The following is an 18,527-nucleotide window of genomic DNA, read 5'->3' on the forward strand; positions in this document are numbered from 1 at the left end:
AAATTTGTTTGTTTGCCTATTTTATAACAGCTCTAAAATTCTACCCTGGGTAAATTTTTTTGCCATTTAAATAAAATAATGAACAAGACTTGAGCAATATTTTTGTTTATGCTAAATTAAAGTTACATGTCATTCTACATGAAGCAAAATATTCTCATGCATTAAAAAAATGTATTTGGCCAAATCGTGGCAGTTTGGTAAATTATATTGTTCCTGGGATAGGGATGTTTAAGTTATTTGCAAAGAAAAGATGGTTCATAGCACAAGGTCTGCTACAGTCTTATTTTTCCTTTGTATATTATTGTAATGTAATTATGAGTATATTGACACTTTTCCTTGGCATTTAATTTCTTTAACTATCCCATGCAAACTATGGCTCAAACCTCTCACAACTTTTTAAACCACAAAGTTGATCATATATTGTCACTTTCAATACCATGGATATCAAAGTTGTTGCTCTCTTTATCATGGAATGAGGAGCAGCTGGGGAAGTTGAAACACCAGGGCAGCTTATTCAGTGTCTTATAGGTTGGGTATTATGACGTGGCTGTGAAATCTTGTTTGGATTTTCATCCATTCTTAGAGTGGGTATAAGAGGACTGTTTATACATATGAATCAAAATTATTTTGTTACCCAGTATAAACAGTTTTCCAATTCTCCACTATTTTGAATTTTGCATATATTTCCTAGTCCGAGACCTAGATACTTAATATTTGGTTAGGTGTCTTATTTTGTAATTTTGATCAAAGCATTCATGAAGATGCCTCCAAAATCACTATACAATAGTGAAACACATAAACCTTGTTAGAATCTCAAATATCCCAATTTTACCCTGCATATAAGTATTTCTGCATTGTCTTATTTTCTTACCTCTTCAGATGGTGATCGTCATGAGAGAAGTGATTTTTTCTCATTCCTTTGGTGAATCTCTAAAGTTCCTACTCTGAGCCTTGGACCTGTAAGTACTCATTCAACATTTGTGGGGAAAAAATTGTATTAAATCTCCTGTTATGAAAGACCAACTTTAAAAATGTATAGGATATGAAATAATCTGACATTTTTAAGGTAAAAACTCATAAAAGCCATCGAGACTCTAAAGTATCAGTCTGTAACTCTTTTTTTTTTTTTTTGAGATTCCAATCTAAACCACTTGTTTAATAGAGGCTTTCCATCCAGACAACCTATTTAGAAGAGATACCTATTTCTGAAATAGTGCCAGAAACCTGTGAGGTTAGACTCGATATCATGCAAAAGATTAGCTGAGTGAAAAAGGAAAAGCCCACATGCTCTTAAAAACCTTCAACACAAATAATCAGCAGCAATAATTGCAAAGAAAAAAATGTAGCTAATAACACAGTGAATCTCTTACAGATGAACTGGCATTACAATTTCTGAAATATCACTGTGAAGTTTTGCTTCTCAACTTGTGGTTGACTCTCTTTATTAATGTAACCTCTTGGGGGATGATATTACATCACCTTGTACGTGCGATCTGCACATGGTTGTTAAAGACCTTTAAATCTAATGTGCACTGACCTCTTGAACATTTGCTCTCGCTGGTGGTTTCCAATTTCTTCTATATCAAATGGTGACCTTAACATTCTAACTCACAGATATAACTATTAGAATTGAGCTGACATGATAAATGACTACTCTTGCCATCCTGGTCATATTTTTATTTTTCAAAGATTCAGTTGATAGTTTGGTCTTTTCAGTTTGCCTTTTACTTCTCCTGAATAATGGCCATTTCATTATTAATTTGCATCCCCCACAGAAGAAAAAGAAATACTAAAATAATTTCATTACCAAATATAACCTCTGAAAGTCATTGTTTGATAGTATTGATCAATTATTTGATTTTTTTCTCAAAATTAATCCAGGCACAGTACATGCAACCATGTATACCCATGATTATCTAAAAATCTGCTATCTTTCATATTTGCAGATTTCATCATTTACCTATTATGCCTAGTTCTACTGTTCTCACAATTATCTACAGTTATTTTTAAAAGCCTTCATGATTTAGGCAACTATCAAAGTTTTCTCTAGCCCTAACTCACCATAGGTTAGTTTCCACAGTTTATCCCCACCGTTGATGTTTATCTTCCTGCTACCTGACACTAAATATGTCTGAACCCACATCCATTCTCTCCAGGCACTGTCATCACCAAACTGTCTGTCCTTGATTATCATCAACAGCAGAACAGCCCTGTCCTAGCTTATGACAATAACAAATTGAGACTCATCCTTCAGTTATGTTCACATAAATTATCTGTACTACCTAAAAGATTATTTTTCACTTAGCAAGATTTTAGAAACTCTAATTAACATATTATGTTTAGTCTAGATATCCATCAATTGGCTTAACTGAATTTGTAGCTATATGATTGCCTAAAGAAACTTGATATATAACTACAGTATAGTCAGATAAAAATTTTTAATGTTAATGAGGATTTGTTTAATGGACAATAATAGTTCCATTATTTAAACACTAAAAGGCTAAGTGCTATAGTCAAAAATTAAACTAAGCTATTTCTTGAATTATTAATTTGCTTCCATTTAGGTGTCCTCCTTAGAACATTTTATAATCTGAAACAATTGTGACTCTTTCATGATCATTAAATTTTTACTGAAAGAGTTAAACTATTTTCTGTCTAATACACCTCCAAAAATAGCCTTATTTAACTTGACAAACACAGTCCAATACATATTTAAGCTATTTTGAAAATAATGGAAAAATCTTATTAATAACTGTTTTCTCTTGTGGGGTGTGGTGAATAGTAATTTAGGGCAGATGAGAGCAAAGCAATTTAACATTTCCCTTGTTAGTTCCTTTGACCTACAAGTTTGGAGGTCTCTGCAACACCCTTGAGCTTTTTCCACAGGATAAAGTAACGGTTGCTAGGACTTTGCCAAAAAATTCTCTGTTTTGCTGTTAGGTTCTACTTATATCTCGTTCAGGCATTTCTTTCTTATATTATTTCTGTCTGCAAGAAGAGGAAAAAAATGTGTGTGTGTGCGTGCACATTGCTTGTAGATATTATATATGGTATATACAGTTAACCCTTGCACAACATGGGTTTGAACTCCAAAGGTCCACTATATGTGGATGTTTGTAAATAAATACAGTACAATATAGGTGTATAATCCCTTCCTTATGATTTTCTTAATAACATTTTTTCTCTACTTTGTTATAACAATACAGTGTATAATACATATACAAAATATGTGTTAATTTTTCATGTTATTGGTAAGGCTTCTTTCTGGTCAATAGTAGGCTATTGGTAGTTAAGTTTTGAGGAGTCAAATGCTTTGTGTGGATTATCAACTCTGCTAGGGGGCCAATGCTCATATCCCTGCATTATTTAAGGGTCAACTGTATTAAATTACAGGTAGCATATATCTATATTATATATGTTTCTTTCCACATAAATTGTCTCTTGGCTAAAGTTGATATTGCTCAAAGGAATGATGCCCTTTAACTTGATCTTATGTAATGAATCTATGTGTCCGATGAGTTAGGAATATATATTGCCTTTACCTTAAACAGCATGGCCATTTTCTTTAACCCACTTATGGAGTTACCTCTCACCATGGTTCCCATTTCTCTCTGTCTTGGCTCTTCAACCAGGTCAAGAGAAAAAAAAAACATGCAAGTATATTTTTGAGGAAACCAGTAAATGACTACTAGCAATAACTTATTGAAGTAAACTACTTGATTACCTTCAGGGCTTCTCTGAACCCTTTTATATCCTGGGTTTGTGGTGACTGCCTGTTTTCACAATTCAGAGCAAATGCCAAATCAAAATATTATCCAGTGAAAAACGTTCAGAGCTGTGAGTCAGCCAGCCCACAGTGCAATTGTAATTCTACCCTTACCTAACTGAGAATTTTGATAATTCCTGAAGTTTCCTGGATTTCATTTTCTTTGTTCGTAACATGAAGTAGTTGGATTAAGTTATCTAAAACTTCCTGCTATTCAAAAGTTCTGGGGTTGAGAATACTGTAAACAGAATTGAGAAAAAATAGTTTGACTTCAGTCAATTTCCATTCTCACTTTCACCTTTCCTCCCGCTAGAGGCGCCAGGTGCACTCATTCTGCCCAAGGCCTCCTCAATCCATAAATTGCCGGCCTGACCCCTGACAAGTTTGAGCTGGTGACTTCTGAGCCTAGGCAACATCTGATTTATTTTGAAATAGTGCCGACCTCCAATAAGTGCAACCTGAAATGAAAGCAAACTCCTAATATCTAATCTTTTTTATCATAGTCTACTCTTTGATCTCTCTCATCAGCTCAGGAGTGTTTTACGGTAATATTATTATCTAGTTGTATAGAAAACTGCCATTTTCACATATTTCAATAGCAGTTTAAATTACTACAATCTTTATACAAAGTAAATTGGTAATAAGCAACAAGAAGACTTCCAATTTTTTCATAATCTCTGACCCATAAGTTCAACATCTAAGACTTTGTTTTCAAGAAATATTAGGAGAGACACAAAAAGATATAAATACAACACTATTCCTAGGGAGGAGGGGGGTAGATTGAAAACAACAGAAATATCCAAAATATGACATCTGTTAAATAAATTATGAGTACCTCTGTAATGGGACATTATATAGCCATAAAAATCATGTTTTAAAGAATAATAATATGGCAAAAAGGTGACTAATTAATCAGTATAATTTCCAATTGGGAAAATTCAGGAAAGAATAGAAAAACAAAGAAAAATATCTGGATGTCCACTACTCAAGTCTATGATTGTTTATACATTTGTGGATTTCTCCTATCTCTATTAAAACCAAGTATTGCTTTAAAATGTAAACAATAGAAAAACAAACAAAAGAACCTCATTTAAAGGACTTTTCTGTGCCAATGGCTACATATTAAAAAGAAACCAAGGGGTGTGTGTGTGTGTGTGTGTGTGTGTGTGTGTGTGTCTGTCTGTGTGTTTGTGCTGAGGCGTGAAAACCCGGGAAACCGATTCAGAGTTTGTATACATGTAAATGTAAAAATCATATAGACACATGGAGCCTTCAACAATATTGCAGTTTCTCCCTCTCAGCAGGGTTTTTTCAACATCAACAGATAATTATTTGGGGGGAGATTTCTCTGTGTATTGTAAGATGTTTAGTAATATCTCTGACCTCTCTGTGATAGATGTCACTATTAATTCTCCCCTCACCAGTTCGTAATGACCAAAAATTGTCGCCAGATGTCACCAGATTTCTCTTGAGAGACAGTATCATTACCACTCGAGAACCACTGCTCTAAAGCTACATTCTTCTAGACGGTTTCTTTTTAGCAGCAAAAGGATATATCGTTAGATTGTTTTTAATGGGTAGGAAAAGCAGAAGATCCGGATATAAGTCACTGTTGGGAAGATTTGCCACATACTCCTGACTCCTAAGTGTTGGTTTGTTGTTGTTGTTGTTGTTTAAATGTTTTCAAGTACTGGCACTGTCTCTTAAGGTATGGCTCCCTTACACAGCAGCTGGGACAGGAGAGGCCAGAAGCTTTGGATCCCCAGTAGTCTCAGTCTCCAGCATCTGACGAGCAGGCAAAGTCTTAAATATTATTTTTATATCTCTAAGTTGACACCATCCACCAGTCCAAGAGAAACAGAACTGCCACAGCCTCCCGTATATCTCCCCACCTGGGAGGGATAGGAGTACCTCTGTTACTATTCCCTGACCTCTACTGACACCGTGGGGGAGTGGTTACTGCTTGGCAATAGTGAATGGCCTGACTTTCCACTAGGCTTCCTTTGACACTACCCCAGTGAGGATGAGAAGGGGCACCTAGTTATGCTGGTGGGGGTGGAAGTCCAGCTCCCCATTTGGTTTCCACTGACACCACAATGGGAGGCCTCATCCCTGACAGTAGTCAAATTCCTGGCTCCCTTCCTGGCCTTCTCTGATACCACCCTAGTTGGGGAGGAGTTGGGACACCTCAGTAAGCCTTGGCATGGGTAGAATTCTAGGGTCCCCACATGGCCTTTGCTAGTGCAGGTAGAAATGGAGCTACCATTTTATTAGTGGTGTTTATTAGTGTGTTTAGCTGGAGTAGAGCAACTACTTTATAAAAGCTTTCTGCTTGCTAGGCTGCCCCTTCCCTGGCCATTGGCTAGAGAGAGCAGGCTTTCCTTGAGGCTATTTTTGTCTGCATCCTTTGGCATTTCCAGGTTACCTGCTAACTCAGCTCCAAATCTGGGATATACGAAGTAAAAATATATGTACTTATGTAATGTATAGCTTCCCCCAAATCATCTTTTTCATTGACATTTTTGAAGTTACTAGCATAAGAAGTTACAAAGAAATATCCTAATTTAGTCTTCTACATGTCTATAAATTCTTTGCTTTTAATTTGTACTCTTGTATTTTCCTGAGTTCAAGAAAAATCTTTTACCTCAGGCCACACTGAAGGTCTAGAATATTGTTTTGAATTAATGTATATTATTGCTCTTATAGAACAGTATTGTAAGGACAGGTACATTTACAATTAGGCAGCTTGAGAATGGGATAGTAATCATACCATTTCCTTACCATGTGACCATAGACTGGTCATGAATCCTACATAGGTCTTATTTTCATCCTCTCAGATAGAATGATATATCTGTCCTACAGTTTTGCAATGAAGCTGAAATAAAATTAAATAAATGCTGGCAATTAACACCGCTTCTGGCTTTTAGGAGGTGCTTGATACATGCTAGATTTTAGCTGATATAGGGAGGAAAGCATTTTCCTCAACCCTCTTAGCATCCTGGGTCAGGTTTTAAAATTAAACTGACAAAGCCAGATTAAGAGGAGAAAAGCATATACATTTAAGTTTTACATAATACAGCAGCCTTCATAAGGAAATGAAGTCGCAAAGACACAGACTTGTCTTTTTATGCTAGGTTTGATGGGGAGTGGAGAGTTGGTTGGGTAAAGGAGTAGGAGGTAATTATACATTACATTGGGGGAAATTTAGACAGTCCTGTTAAGATTCTTCTTGGGGTCCCTTTGTCTTTGGAGAAAAAGATGCTCCTTTCCTCTGTAAATACAAGGGCACCTCTCACAGGAGGATTTTATGGCCTGTTTCAGGGAAGGATGATATGGATAGGTGAACTTTTCGGCTTCTGCCATGTTCTCAAACTCCTTCAGCTTAGATTATTCAATATTGCACAGTGCCATATTTTAGGGTAGTATGTCCTGCATCCCATCACTATTTTAGAGTATAATGAATAATTACATTGATGGTGACCTTCTTTATCTTTTCAAATTTATTAGTAAAATACTCTAATTTGAATTTATGCTCTCAATAAATTTGTTTTGAATACTATATAATATTTAAATAGTAATGTTAATTAGTAAGGAAGTTTTCCAGTAAAGTACTTTCTCACAAAGAATACAAGTCAGAGATGTCTGGGTGGCTCAGTCAGTTGAGCGTCTGACTTTAGCTCAGGTCATGATATTACAGTTTGTGGGTTCGAGCCCCGCGCAGGGCTCCATGCTGTCAGTGCAGAGCCTGCTTGGGATTCTCACTCTCTCCTGTCTCTCTCACCCTCTCCTGCTCACACTTTCTCTCTCTCAAAATAAATAAATAAACTTGAAAAAAAAAAAAGGAATGCAAACCAAAGTAAAGAAATTCATGTCATTCAGCTTTGTGAGAGGATGTTATTTTATGTGTCCATCCTCTTCTGTTTATATTGGACCAAATTATGTTCTTGTTACCTTAACACACCCCATGTTTAATACCCAGCTCTTCATGCTTTCTCCTGTGATCCTGTTCCCTAGGTCTCTGCTTTAGCAGGCTATACCCATTAAGAATTTTCAATATTAGAGAGGTGCCTGGGTGGCTTAGTCAGTTAAGCATCTGACTTTGGCTCTGGTCATGATCTCATGGTTCGTGAGTTTGAGCCTCAAGTTGGGCTCTGTGCTGACAGCTCAGAGCCCAGAGCTTGCTTTCGATTCTGTGTCTCCCTTTCTTTTTGCCTCTCCCCGCTCATGCTCTGTTTCTCTCTCTCTCAAAAATAAATAAACATTAAAAAAAGAATTTTCAATATTAGAAAACAAAAATAACATCTTAATATGGGGTTTGGTGATCAGTGATTGAATAAGAGGGTCAGGTGTATTAAAGAGCCTCAAAACCAGTTGACTCAGTATTTGGTTTTTCAGTCTAGATCTTGCCCTGCTACCTAATTGGTTGGACACAGAATCTGATCAGAAACAAAACAAATGGGGCTTCTGTGTGGCTCAGTCAATTAAGCATCCAACTCTTAATTTAAGCTCAGTTCATGATCTCAGGGTTCGTGAGACAGAGCCCTGAGTCAGGCTCTGTGCTGACAGCAAGGTGCCTGCTTTAGATTCATTCTCTCTCTCTGCCCCTCCTCGGCTCATGCATACACATGCACACAGTCTCTCTCTCTCTCCCTCAAAATAAATAAACTTAAAACAAAAAACCAGACAACGCAGACAAGAAAGTCCAAGATTTGGAATTTACGTGCCAGGAGGAAAAAATGGTAAACAAGTTGGGATAAGAATGGGAAAATTTAGTTGCAGAGTACAAACTGTAAACTTTACAAAAGTATAGCATAAATGCAGAAAAGTGCACTAATTATAAGTGCACAGCTTAATGTATATTTCACAATGTCAGCACATTTAAATAACCATCATCAAGATTAAGAAGCAGAACATTAGGAGAGCTCCATGCTGCTTTCCAGGCACCATTTCTACCTGCCCCAAGGGTAACCCTATTCTATGTTCATTCTGAAGTTGTGCAACACTGGCAAGGGCTATATGCCCTCCCTGACTTTTGGTAGGAGAGAACATTCTATTTGAAATCCAGGATAAGATATGATTTCCTCAATTTATGAATTCTATGATGATTTTTCTTATTATATAGCAGCATTAAACTCCTTATCCTTTAGCCTCTTAACAATCTTGACACTTAACCATTTCATAGCCACTGTGAAGACAGTTTTAACTAAGTTCCACATATGGTATGGAATCACAAAATGACTCAATAAAATAAGGACTATTTGTAATCACTCCACATTTGCTGAGGAAACTGAGGATAAATGAGTTGGCCAAAGTCTTAGTGTTAACAAGTGGCAGAGTAGGGAGTAGAGCAAATTAATCTGATTCTAAAGTGTAAATTCTTAACCACAAATTTATTCTCACACTCTCCCACAGATACCAATAAGATCTGATATTGTTGAAACTCTCTCCTTTATTTCGCTTCGATCGTTTCACATTCAGTGGCTCATTGTAAAAATTGCTTCCATCATTTGATACTTTTGGAACTTAAATGTAGAAGCAAAGATAAAAAAGAAAGCTGCTGGAAATGATGTGCCCAGTAAAATCATATATTCTGGAAGTTTTAATGAAGACTTACACCTTAGATGATGGACTACATCCTTAATTTTTAACTATTAAGATAATATAAAAACTTCCTCTTAGATATGATATTTAGCTACAGGAATAACTGTTGAATGAGAAGGTCATGTATTGTACCTTCTGCAATATTTTCAAGCATTGTAATTAGTAAATGCTATCTAGAATTAGATCATTAAGTCTTCGTGGGATACTCCATTTATATTTAAAGGTTTGGAATCAAAGCACTTTTAACACATGCCAATCTCTTAATCTATGAAGGTACTAGTTTCAAAGATTAGGTTTCAATTATCAATGAGTTTATGGCATAAACAGTGTTCCATAATAGTAAATAAGTTCACATGAAGAAAAACTATTTAAGGTTTCATCTTTTTTACTTTTTACCTAGTATTGCACCTGTAGGAGACATAATATATAGTTATTCTAGTAAATAACCAAATGTCCTTACAGTTCAAGTATAAAGTAACAGGTTGATGATGAAATAGATTTATTCTGAGATCAAACTCTCATTATTATGCCTGACCCATTAATACACAGTTCTTTGTGCCTTAGATTTACACAGTCCTCAAGCAAGAAGAAAGGGTTATTAAAATTAATTTTTCCCGTAGGACTTATTCTGGATTTTCACACACATTGCACAAGCAAAATGGCTTTTAAAACTCATGCTTTTTGTCATCCTAATTGTTTTACACATCTTGGCAACTTTTCACACCCTGCATAAAACAGGGGCTCATTAGGAGTCATTAGAAAATAATATTTTTCTTGCAAATGCATTAGAGAATTTGCACATTATTTTATGCCATTTTGGGAAGAGATGTAAATTGTGACTAATCATGAATCAAACAGGGTCACTTAACAATAATGCAGGAAAGAGTTTCTCAGCAATAGCATTTCAGAAATGAGAACTTGATGGGATTCGGACATTGAACCCTTATTACCTGAAAATAAGTGTATAGCATTTTATTTTTATTTGATAGTTTTTAGTTCTTAAGTGATTAGGTGATATTTTGATTTCTTCTTAGGTATTACAAGAAGAAAATAAGTGTAAGGAAATGGACAATAAAATCAAAGTCAAAGGTGAAAGTTGTATTCTTAGTTTACTTTTACCAAATGATTTCTTACAGAAAGAACATAGATATGAAGTGGGAGAGAAGGAATGTAAGGTGAATTTAGCAGAAGTATGCAATTTAGATAGTGAGATGTTGTTGGAGGAAGAAAAAAAGGCCTGTATTTCAGTATTACCAACGTTTAAGTCATATGAATGAATAAATCTGATTTTATAGCCACTTTATGGAGGATCCAGGAGTAGTATTATCATTAGATCCTTAAGAACAACAAGAAAAAATAATCAAATCATTGCCATGTAAATCAAGTGCATACATAAAGAGCAAATAAAAAGCATTCTCTAACTTTGTTTCTTAGAGCCACTTCTCTTTATTCAGTCATACGCAATTGCATGTGCACTGAGGTCCTGAACAAATAGGATGTCAGAATCACATAGTGAACTTTACATTCTAACTTTCTTGACATTTTTTATAACAATCTTTTATTTATCAAAACTAAGAAATTAACACTGATACAACACTATTTACTGAACTACAGACTTCATTCATATTTCTCCCAGTTTTCCACTATTATCTTTTTCTGTTGCAGGATCTAGTTCAGATTACCACATTGTATTAATTTAATACCTCCTTAGTCTCTTCTAATCTATGATGACTTCTCCTTCTTTCCTTATCTTTTATGGCCTTGATGCTTTGAAGAGTCATTGTTTTTTATTTATAGAATGCCTCTCAATTGAGTTTGTCTGATATTTTCTCATGACTAGATTAAGGCTTTGGGGTTTGAGGGAAGCATAGCACGGATGTGCCCTACTCATTTAATCATATGAGGCCAACTCCTTCTTTTAAAATTTACTTTAAATTGGTTTCCACGGGAAGCTTATTTGTGTGGTATAATTCTCTGGGTATGCAAGCTATAGTCATGTTCTTGGCCTTTCTTGCCTAAAAAGAATAAATGAAAAAGTTGAAAAGGAGTCAAGACAGTTTTATGGACCAAACAGAATATTAACAGGATCTAAGAAATTATGAGAATCGTTATTAAAAAAGCTAGAGTCATTTTATGCTATTTTATTTGGACATCTCTGCCATGCTGATTGACATCTATGGCTCTTTTCAACTCAGTTGAGAATAAATAACATCAATGACCACTGTATTCTGTCTATTATTTATAAGCTACCGAGGTTCAATGAGTCTTCTCACTTGAGTGGCCTCTGCATCAGGAAAAAGGTAATGAGAAATGCAATAATTGCTGAAGTTGGACTGATAGATGGTAAGGATCATCCAAAGACACATTTATATTCTTCATTGGCTGATAATCTGCTTTGTTACTTGTTGTTTACAAATAAGCCTTGAGTTTCACACAATTTGGTCACACAGGTAGACTTTGGAGCCAGATTGCTTGGGTTCAAATTCTTGCCCTTCCCCTTCTAGTTGCCAAGTCACTGTCCCTTCTACACATTTTGAGCTATTGCACGTAGAACCCTAAAACAACAACACCTAGTAAGTATTGAATAATTATTAACTACTATCATTATTGTTCAAAGTTACAAGACTTTATTAGTAAATATTTTATGTGTCACATTTTAGTGTGGACAAATAAGGCATAGAACTTTTTAAGGGAAAAGGGGCATTATACAAATAAAAGTACTCTTACATAGTTTGCTTAGCCTTTTTTATATCATTTATTATATATATATATATTTCCCTATATCCCAAAATTAAATGCTTAGTTTCCTATTTTAAGACTGAGTTCATATTTATTTTTCCAAATACATTCTTCTTTCAGTTCTCATTTATTTTACCAACATTCACATCATGTTTAGTTTTCAGATATCAGGCCTCTTGATACCTAAACTTTCCCTGTTAATATTGACTTTTAGATTCAAAAGTTGGCTTAAAAACCTGGAGAATTTTATATTTATTACTGGTATACCATAGCAGTTAAAGCTATTTATTTAGTACTCTTAAATAGTTTATTTAGTAATCTATGCTGCTAATAAAAATGGGAAATCAAAATATAAATAAACTCATTAAGAGTTTGCAGACTGGGATGACAAGTACTGTTCACATAAATAAACAGTGACGTATAATCATCCTTTTATGATCTGATTTGCCTGGTTTTGTTTGAGCATGTAGGATGACCTTCTAGGTAAGATCGCTCCTTGCTTTTCTAAATCGGAGCATCCTAGAGGCTATATAAAATAACTGTACAACAAATTTATACTCCCACAAAAACTGTTTCACTATCCTCGCTGTGATGAAATTATATCCAGTATATGATATAAACAGCTCTTCATTAAATGAAGGAGTTTCTTTTCACTCATTCATGTGTGAATCCTGTGATTCCCATTGACAATGATCTGAGGAACACAAATAAAGCTGTTCTTGAAGTTCTTACACAAAGTGAAAAAGGGCTCTCTCAGAAGTCTCTACCAAATCTGTCATCAAGTCTCATTGGCTCAAATTGGGTCACCTACCCATTCCTTGCTCACTGTTCAAGGAAATGCATTGCCTGGAGCTGGCATTGGTCCAACTTATCATGACACAGGTCAGCTGGAGGGCAGAGGACAAAAGGTAAAATCTGTGAGTTCTGTTAGGAAGAAGAAAGGAGAATGAATGAAAAATAGGCAATTAAAAATGTATATTATGGTAAAAATTGGACATATATTAAACATACATCCACATGTCTATTAGTGTAAGAAAGTTTCTGCCTTCACAAACTTACATTCATTGGCAAATACAGACACTCAAATTAAAATAACTTTAATATTCAATATGTGCAACAAAAAAAACTGAAACAGGGTAATGGGGGATGCTCATTTTAGGGAGGTGGCCTCTCTGAGATGGCGATATTTTAGTTAAGACTGGAATGGTCACAAGAGGCAGCCAGGTGAAGACCTGTGGAAAGAATGTTCCATTTCAGAGAGAAAGGCAAGTGCAAATTCCCCAAGACAAGCTTGGCCTTTTCAAGTGAGAGAAAGACTGGCAGAGCTACAACCTCATGAAGGAGGTAAGAGATTGGATATGAGAAGTCTTTGGGACTAGCTCATGTCCAGATCATAATGAAAAGTTTGGATTTTATTCTACTTGAACTGGAAAGGCACCAGGGTTGCATTTCTTGGGAGAAAAGAGAGGCATCAAAGAGAAGTAAAGCTTTCTGATGTCAGTCTCACAATTTCACCTGTATTCATTTGTGTCAGCCAATCTCTTTGATCATGGGGTTTGAGACCATTCATTTGAGTACCCCCAATATTTTTCTGATTTTCTGCAAAAATTATTGGTTAATTTTTCACATGCAGTTATTCTACAAAATGGATCACTTTCTAATTTTAGAGAACTCATACTATTAACTTGAAACCCCAGATTTACAACTGTCCAAAATGGAAGTTGGGCTTTATTGCAGAATTACTGAAGTAGTCAAAATATCCAGACTGGCTGGGAAACATTTTAAATGAGCAGATTTGTCAAGGTATGTACCATAAGTCAGAAGTAACTGCTATTCCTTCAACAGTCTAAACTGTCAACTCCATCCTCCTCCTGAATAAAAATAAACATTTTCTCCATAACAAAGGCTTTTTATAAAAGCAATAAAACAACTCAAGGGAGCATTGTTATCATGAGCTAATCACGCCCTTGGGGAATTAGAGGCACTTAGCTGCACCCAATGCCTCACAGCACCTGAGGGCTGTGATTATCTCCTGATAACCTCCCAGTCTGTCTGACAGACCTTGTTGGTTAATTAGATAATATTCAACTTGGTAATACTGTTTTTGAAGATTTTTTTGGAAGTTGCATAAACAAACACAATTTATAAAAACAGTACATACATACACACACATATCAGCCAAAAATTGGATAATTATCATTTACTTCAAATGAAACCAAGTTTTAAATAACTATATTTATATGTATATTTGTATTTATATTTATATTTATATTTATAAAATAGAGTCTAAGAACTAAATCCTGAGGTGCTACTTTAACAATGAGTAATTCTGATGAACTCAACCCAGGAAATCTTTTAGAGAAACCACAAAAAATTACATAATGTAGTTTATTTACAATTAACAAATGGTTGTGACACTTCAATCCTTTTTATAAGAGTCAGTTGCCCATTGTTTAATAAAGAGTTGGAGCAGAATTATGAATGCATATTGTTAATAATAAATCCCGGCATAAACATATACATTAACTTGGAAAAGTTTGTCATAATAAGGCTATGTTAGGGTGACAGAGAAAAACTTAGAAATAAACTTGAATATTGACAGTTATTTGGCAGTTCAAATGTTTTAATTAGTTTAAATATTTAAAGAAAAAAATTGCACAGCTGTGTTACTCTGCAAAATAAATTTACCTACTCTTAAAATGATTATAGTGTCTATGAATCTCACAAACTATGATATTACATTAATAAATGAGGGAATTTTTTTAATAAAAGATGCCATACAACTGAAAATATTTTATAGCACTATCACTTTTCACAAGTGATAATTAAGAAAATTAAAAATGATTCAAAAGTTTAATTTTGTTTTTCTTGGCTTTCTTATGTACTTAAATATGAATGAACTGGATGGACCTAAATAATAAGATTTCAAGGTAGAGTTTAAGTTTTGAAAACTACTAAGTTTATAATGTGGGAGCTAAATAGTATACTAACAAAAGATGATGGGACTTTAAGGGGAACATCGGGAATCTAAGATAAATAGCTAAGGATGGATAAAAAAAAGAGAAATTAGAATAAATTTATGAGAGAGATTATTGAATTTTTTCCTCTTGGCTTTTCAAAATGCCAACAAACAAAGCAAGATTTATTGAGTCACGGCTATATGCCAAGTACCATTTCCACCTAATTGCGTATAGGAGTCAAGATCCAAATAAAGTAGAGCCTCTACTCTCAAAGAATTTATCTTTTTGTTCTACACAAAATGTCTCATATGCCCAAACTTAGTAGTTATTTATGTAAGTCAATACAAATAATCAAATTAGTCCAAGATCTCAATACCCATCCGTCAGAATCACCAGAAGCATTTATTTTTAAACGCAAATTCTTAGGCCCTGAGAAATTCTAACTCAGCAGATCTGTGGAAGGAATTAGTTTTTAAGTCCCTCAAATGACTCATATTCACAGCTGTATTTGGGAAACATTCGAATATTGTAGGGGAAGTAATATAATTAAAAACAAAATCTTTCCATTTCAGAAAGCCTCTCCACAAAGATAGAAGAGAAAGAAAACGATTTTATTATTGAATAAGCATTAGACTGGAATGTGATGCACATCACAGGAAACCCACTAAGAGATTCAAAGACAGAAAGAAATCTCGCCATTTTATATGGCCCTACTGATACAACTCATTTCATGCATGTTTTCAATATAAACAATAATTAGTCCTCAAGTAAGAGAACTTGACAGCACTATTTGTCACACACAGTTTATCCTAAATTCACCTGGTAACTGGGTTTATACAAAGGAAAAAGAATTCCTCACATCTTTATGAGGGGCAATTTTGCAACTTGGAGCTAGGCTCCCACCTCCCTCAGAAACTCCACCTCCCACAAAAACTGGGAGGTGGGGTGCCGTAGCCCTTGGTGTTTACATTCCAAAGGGATGGCTAGCAGGCCTTTGAGGAAGGCATTCCTGAGTTGTAAAACTGGCAAGAGGCTTTTTAAAAGAGTTACATACTCTTTTAAATGAGTATGGGGCAGAGAAAGAATTTACAATTACAAGTTGATAAAAATGCCCTAAGAAATGGGTAGGCTGCATATCTTCCCTTAATTTTAACAGGGAAAATTAGCTTTTGATTTTTAATTTGTATTTGCTGCTAAAATATACATACCATAATCTCATCATCTAAGATGGTTTGTGAACTGGATTGCCTGCCTGTGAGATCATGATTGTTTTTAATTACTCTTTTAAATTTAAAATTCTAAAGAGACTTGGACAATGTAAGAATGAACACTTAAATAAATGATTGAGTGAATAAAGGAATTGAGAAATGGATGAACAAAAACCCCTTCATCTGAGGGGCATTCCGTCATAGGTGAGCTGTCCCAGTTGTCTTCCATAGACATAAGTCTTGGATAGAGGAGATTGCTGTCTCACATAGAAATTCCATGAGGTGGCCTTCAAGGCCCCTTCCACCAATGAGATTCTTAAAGTGATTTAGATCAGGGACACGTGGGTTGAAATAAAGCAAGTATATTAGAAGTAATCACTGACACAAAGATAATTCAGAGTTGGAGGGACAACTACCTGTAGAATTTATTGCCTTTCTATTGGAAGTTGGCTGTAGTCATTAAGGTCTTTCATATAAGCAATGAACATTCTCAATGACCACAAATACAAAAAATAAATCACCCTGACATCTTTTGAAATACGGTCATACAAGACTATGTAATTATGAAATTAACACAATGCCCCAGAAAGTGACAACCTACATTCACTCTGTGTGGGCTCTTATTTAAAAAGAAATAGCACTAAATTAAAAATCAAACATTTTAGCATACTTAAGAGAAGCTACTCAATAACCAGGTAAAACGCATTTCTAAGGAGAATGTTTTGAGTCAACTGTCAAAATGGCAAAAAATTTTAGCCTTACCACATTTTTTTGACTATTCATGGGTTATTTACTCCTATGTTTTGCTAATCCAAAGTAATGCATATGATGACAGAGCATAAGGCAGGCTGAGGGCAAACTACAAGCTAGCACACTGCCCTTACCCTCCCCAAGGTGGGATATGTGTAATATTCTTCAGGAACTCCTGGCTGCCCAAAAACAAAGGAAAGGAAAGAAAACAAATGGTTGATTGATAGAGATTAGAGTCCTGCAGGACATGAGTCTCCTTCAGTTTACAAATATCTTAGTAAATTTCAAGAAAAAGGCAATCTTATCAATAGCCTAATCTCCAGAAACCTATAGACTCCATTTCCTGGAGCCCCAACATCACCTTCCCCTCTATAGTGATATGGGGAAGAAGAAAATAGCAGGTAAAATTAAATTTCCGTATAAGCTACAGCCCTTGACAAATACTTGAAGCAAATGCAGAGTATACATTCTCCAGGAACTCCCTACTATTTTAATGGTAATGCTTTGCTAGAGGGAAAAACAACCTTATCTTGACAATAGCTAGCCCTCCAGTATCCTGTGAATATTCTTTAGTATATGAAAATCCTTTTAAGAAACTTTCTCTTGACTTTACCTCCCCCAACTCCATAGTATGTAACCAATTACTCTTCACAACCCCAGTGCAGCTCTTTCTGCCCATGGGTCTTGTCCCCATGCTTTAATAAAGTCACCTTTTTGCACCAAAGATGTCTTCAAGAATTCTTTCTTGGCTGTCAGCTCCAAACCCCCCTACCACTCCAAAATTTCATTACATCCACTCAATAAGGCAGTTTAATAAATTATTTCCAAGGTTGTTCTGGAAAATAACCCTTTTGAATCTTTCTGAATCAACCTGTGCCTTCTCTTACACAAAATTCTGGATTGTTTTCCCACTGATTAGCTATTTTACCTGCAAAAAGAAAAAAATATATTGTTTTATGAGCTAACACATTAATATTTTAGGACCGAGTAGACCTATTAGTGGAACAGTGATGCAAAAATATGACACCAGGCTTTCTTCTGAATTGTAACAGAACAGTAATGTTAGCTATCGCATACAGTTTTTGAACTAGTCTTCCTTTTTGCATAGATTGGTGTATCTAATGTAACTATTTTTTCAAAGTTTCAAAGAACTATTTTCCAAACTATGTAAATTATAAATTAAAATTGACCAAGCTGAAATTCATTGAAATTTTAAAAGACAAAGTGAGGCATATTTAACATTTTAAGAGTTTATTTGAGCAACAAGTGATTGTAATATAGCAGTGCCAAAGAAGTGGCTAAGAGCATTCCATTCACAAGGGCTTGGGGAGAGACTTTCATAGAGAAAAGGTGGAAGCAAAGCAAGGAAACTATTTGATTGGTTGTATCTTAAAACCTAGTTGATGGTTTATTATTGATTATTCTTAGGTTGTTTTTTTTTTAATTTTTTAACGTTTTATTTATTTTTGAGACAGGGAGAGACCAGAGCATGAACGGGGGAGG

General features: G+C 35.0%; 1 long non-coding RNA gene across 1 annotated transcript in view; it reads left to right on the forward strand.

Moving 5' to 3' along the window:
• Positions 1 to 880: 880 nt before the first annotated feature.
• LOC125160474 (uncharacterized) overlaps positions 881 to 18,527 on the forward strand; it is a 47,960-nt gene continuing 30,313 nt past the window's right edge. Inside the window, exon 1 of the long non-coding RNA XR_007150261.1 lies at positions 881 to 959. This is a non-coding gene — a long non-coding RNA (uncharacterized LOC125160474). The remainder of the gene's footprint in view (positions 960 to 18,527) is intronic.

Source organism: Prionailurus viverrinus, chromosome A2 (assembly GCF_022837055.1).
Source record: "Prionailurus viverrinus isolate Anna chromosome A2, UM_Priviv_1.0, whole genome shotgun sequence".
In the NCBI taxonomy this organism is placed as follows: Eukaryota; Metazoa; Chordata; class Mammalia; order Carnivora; family Felidae; genus Prionailurus; species Prionailurus viverrinus.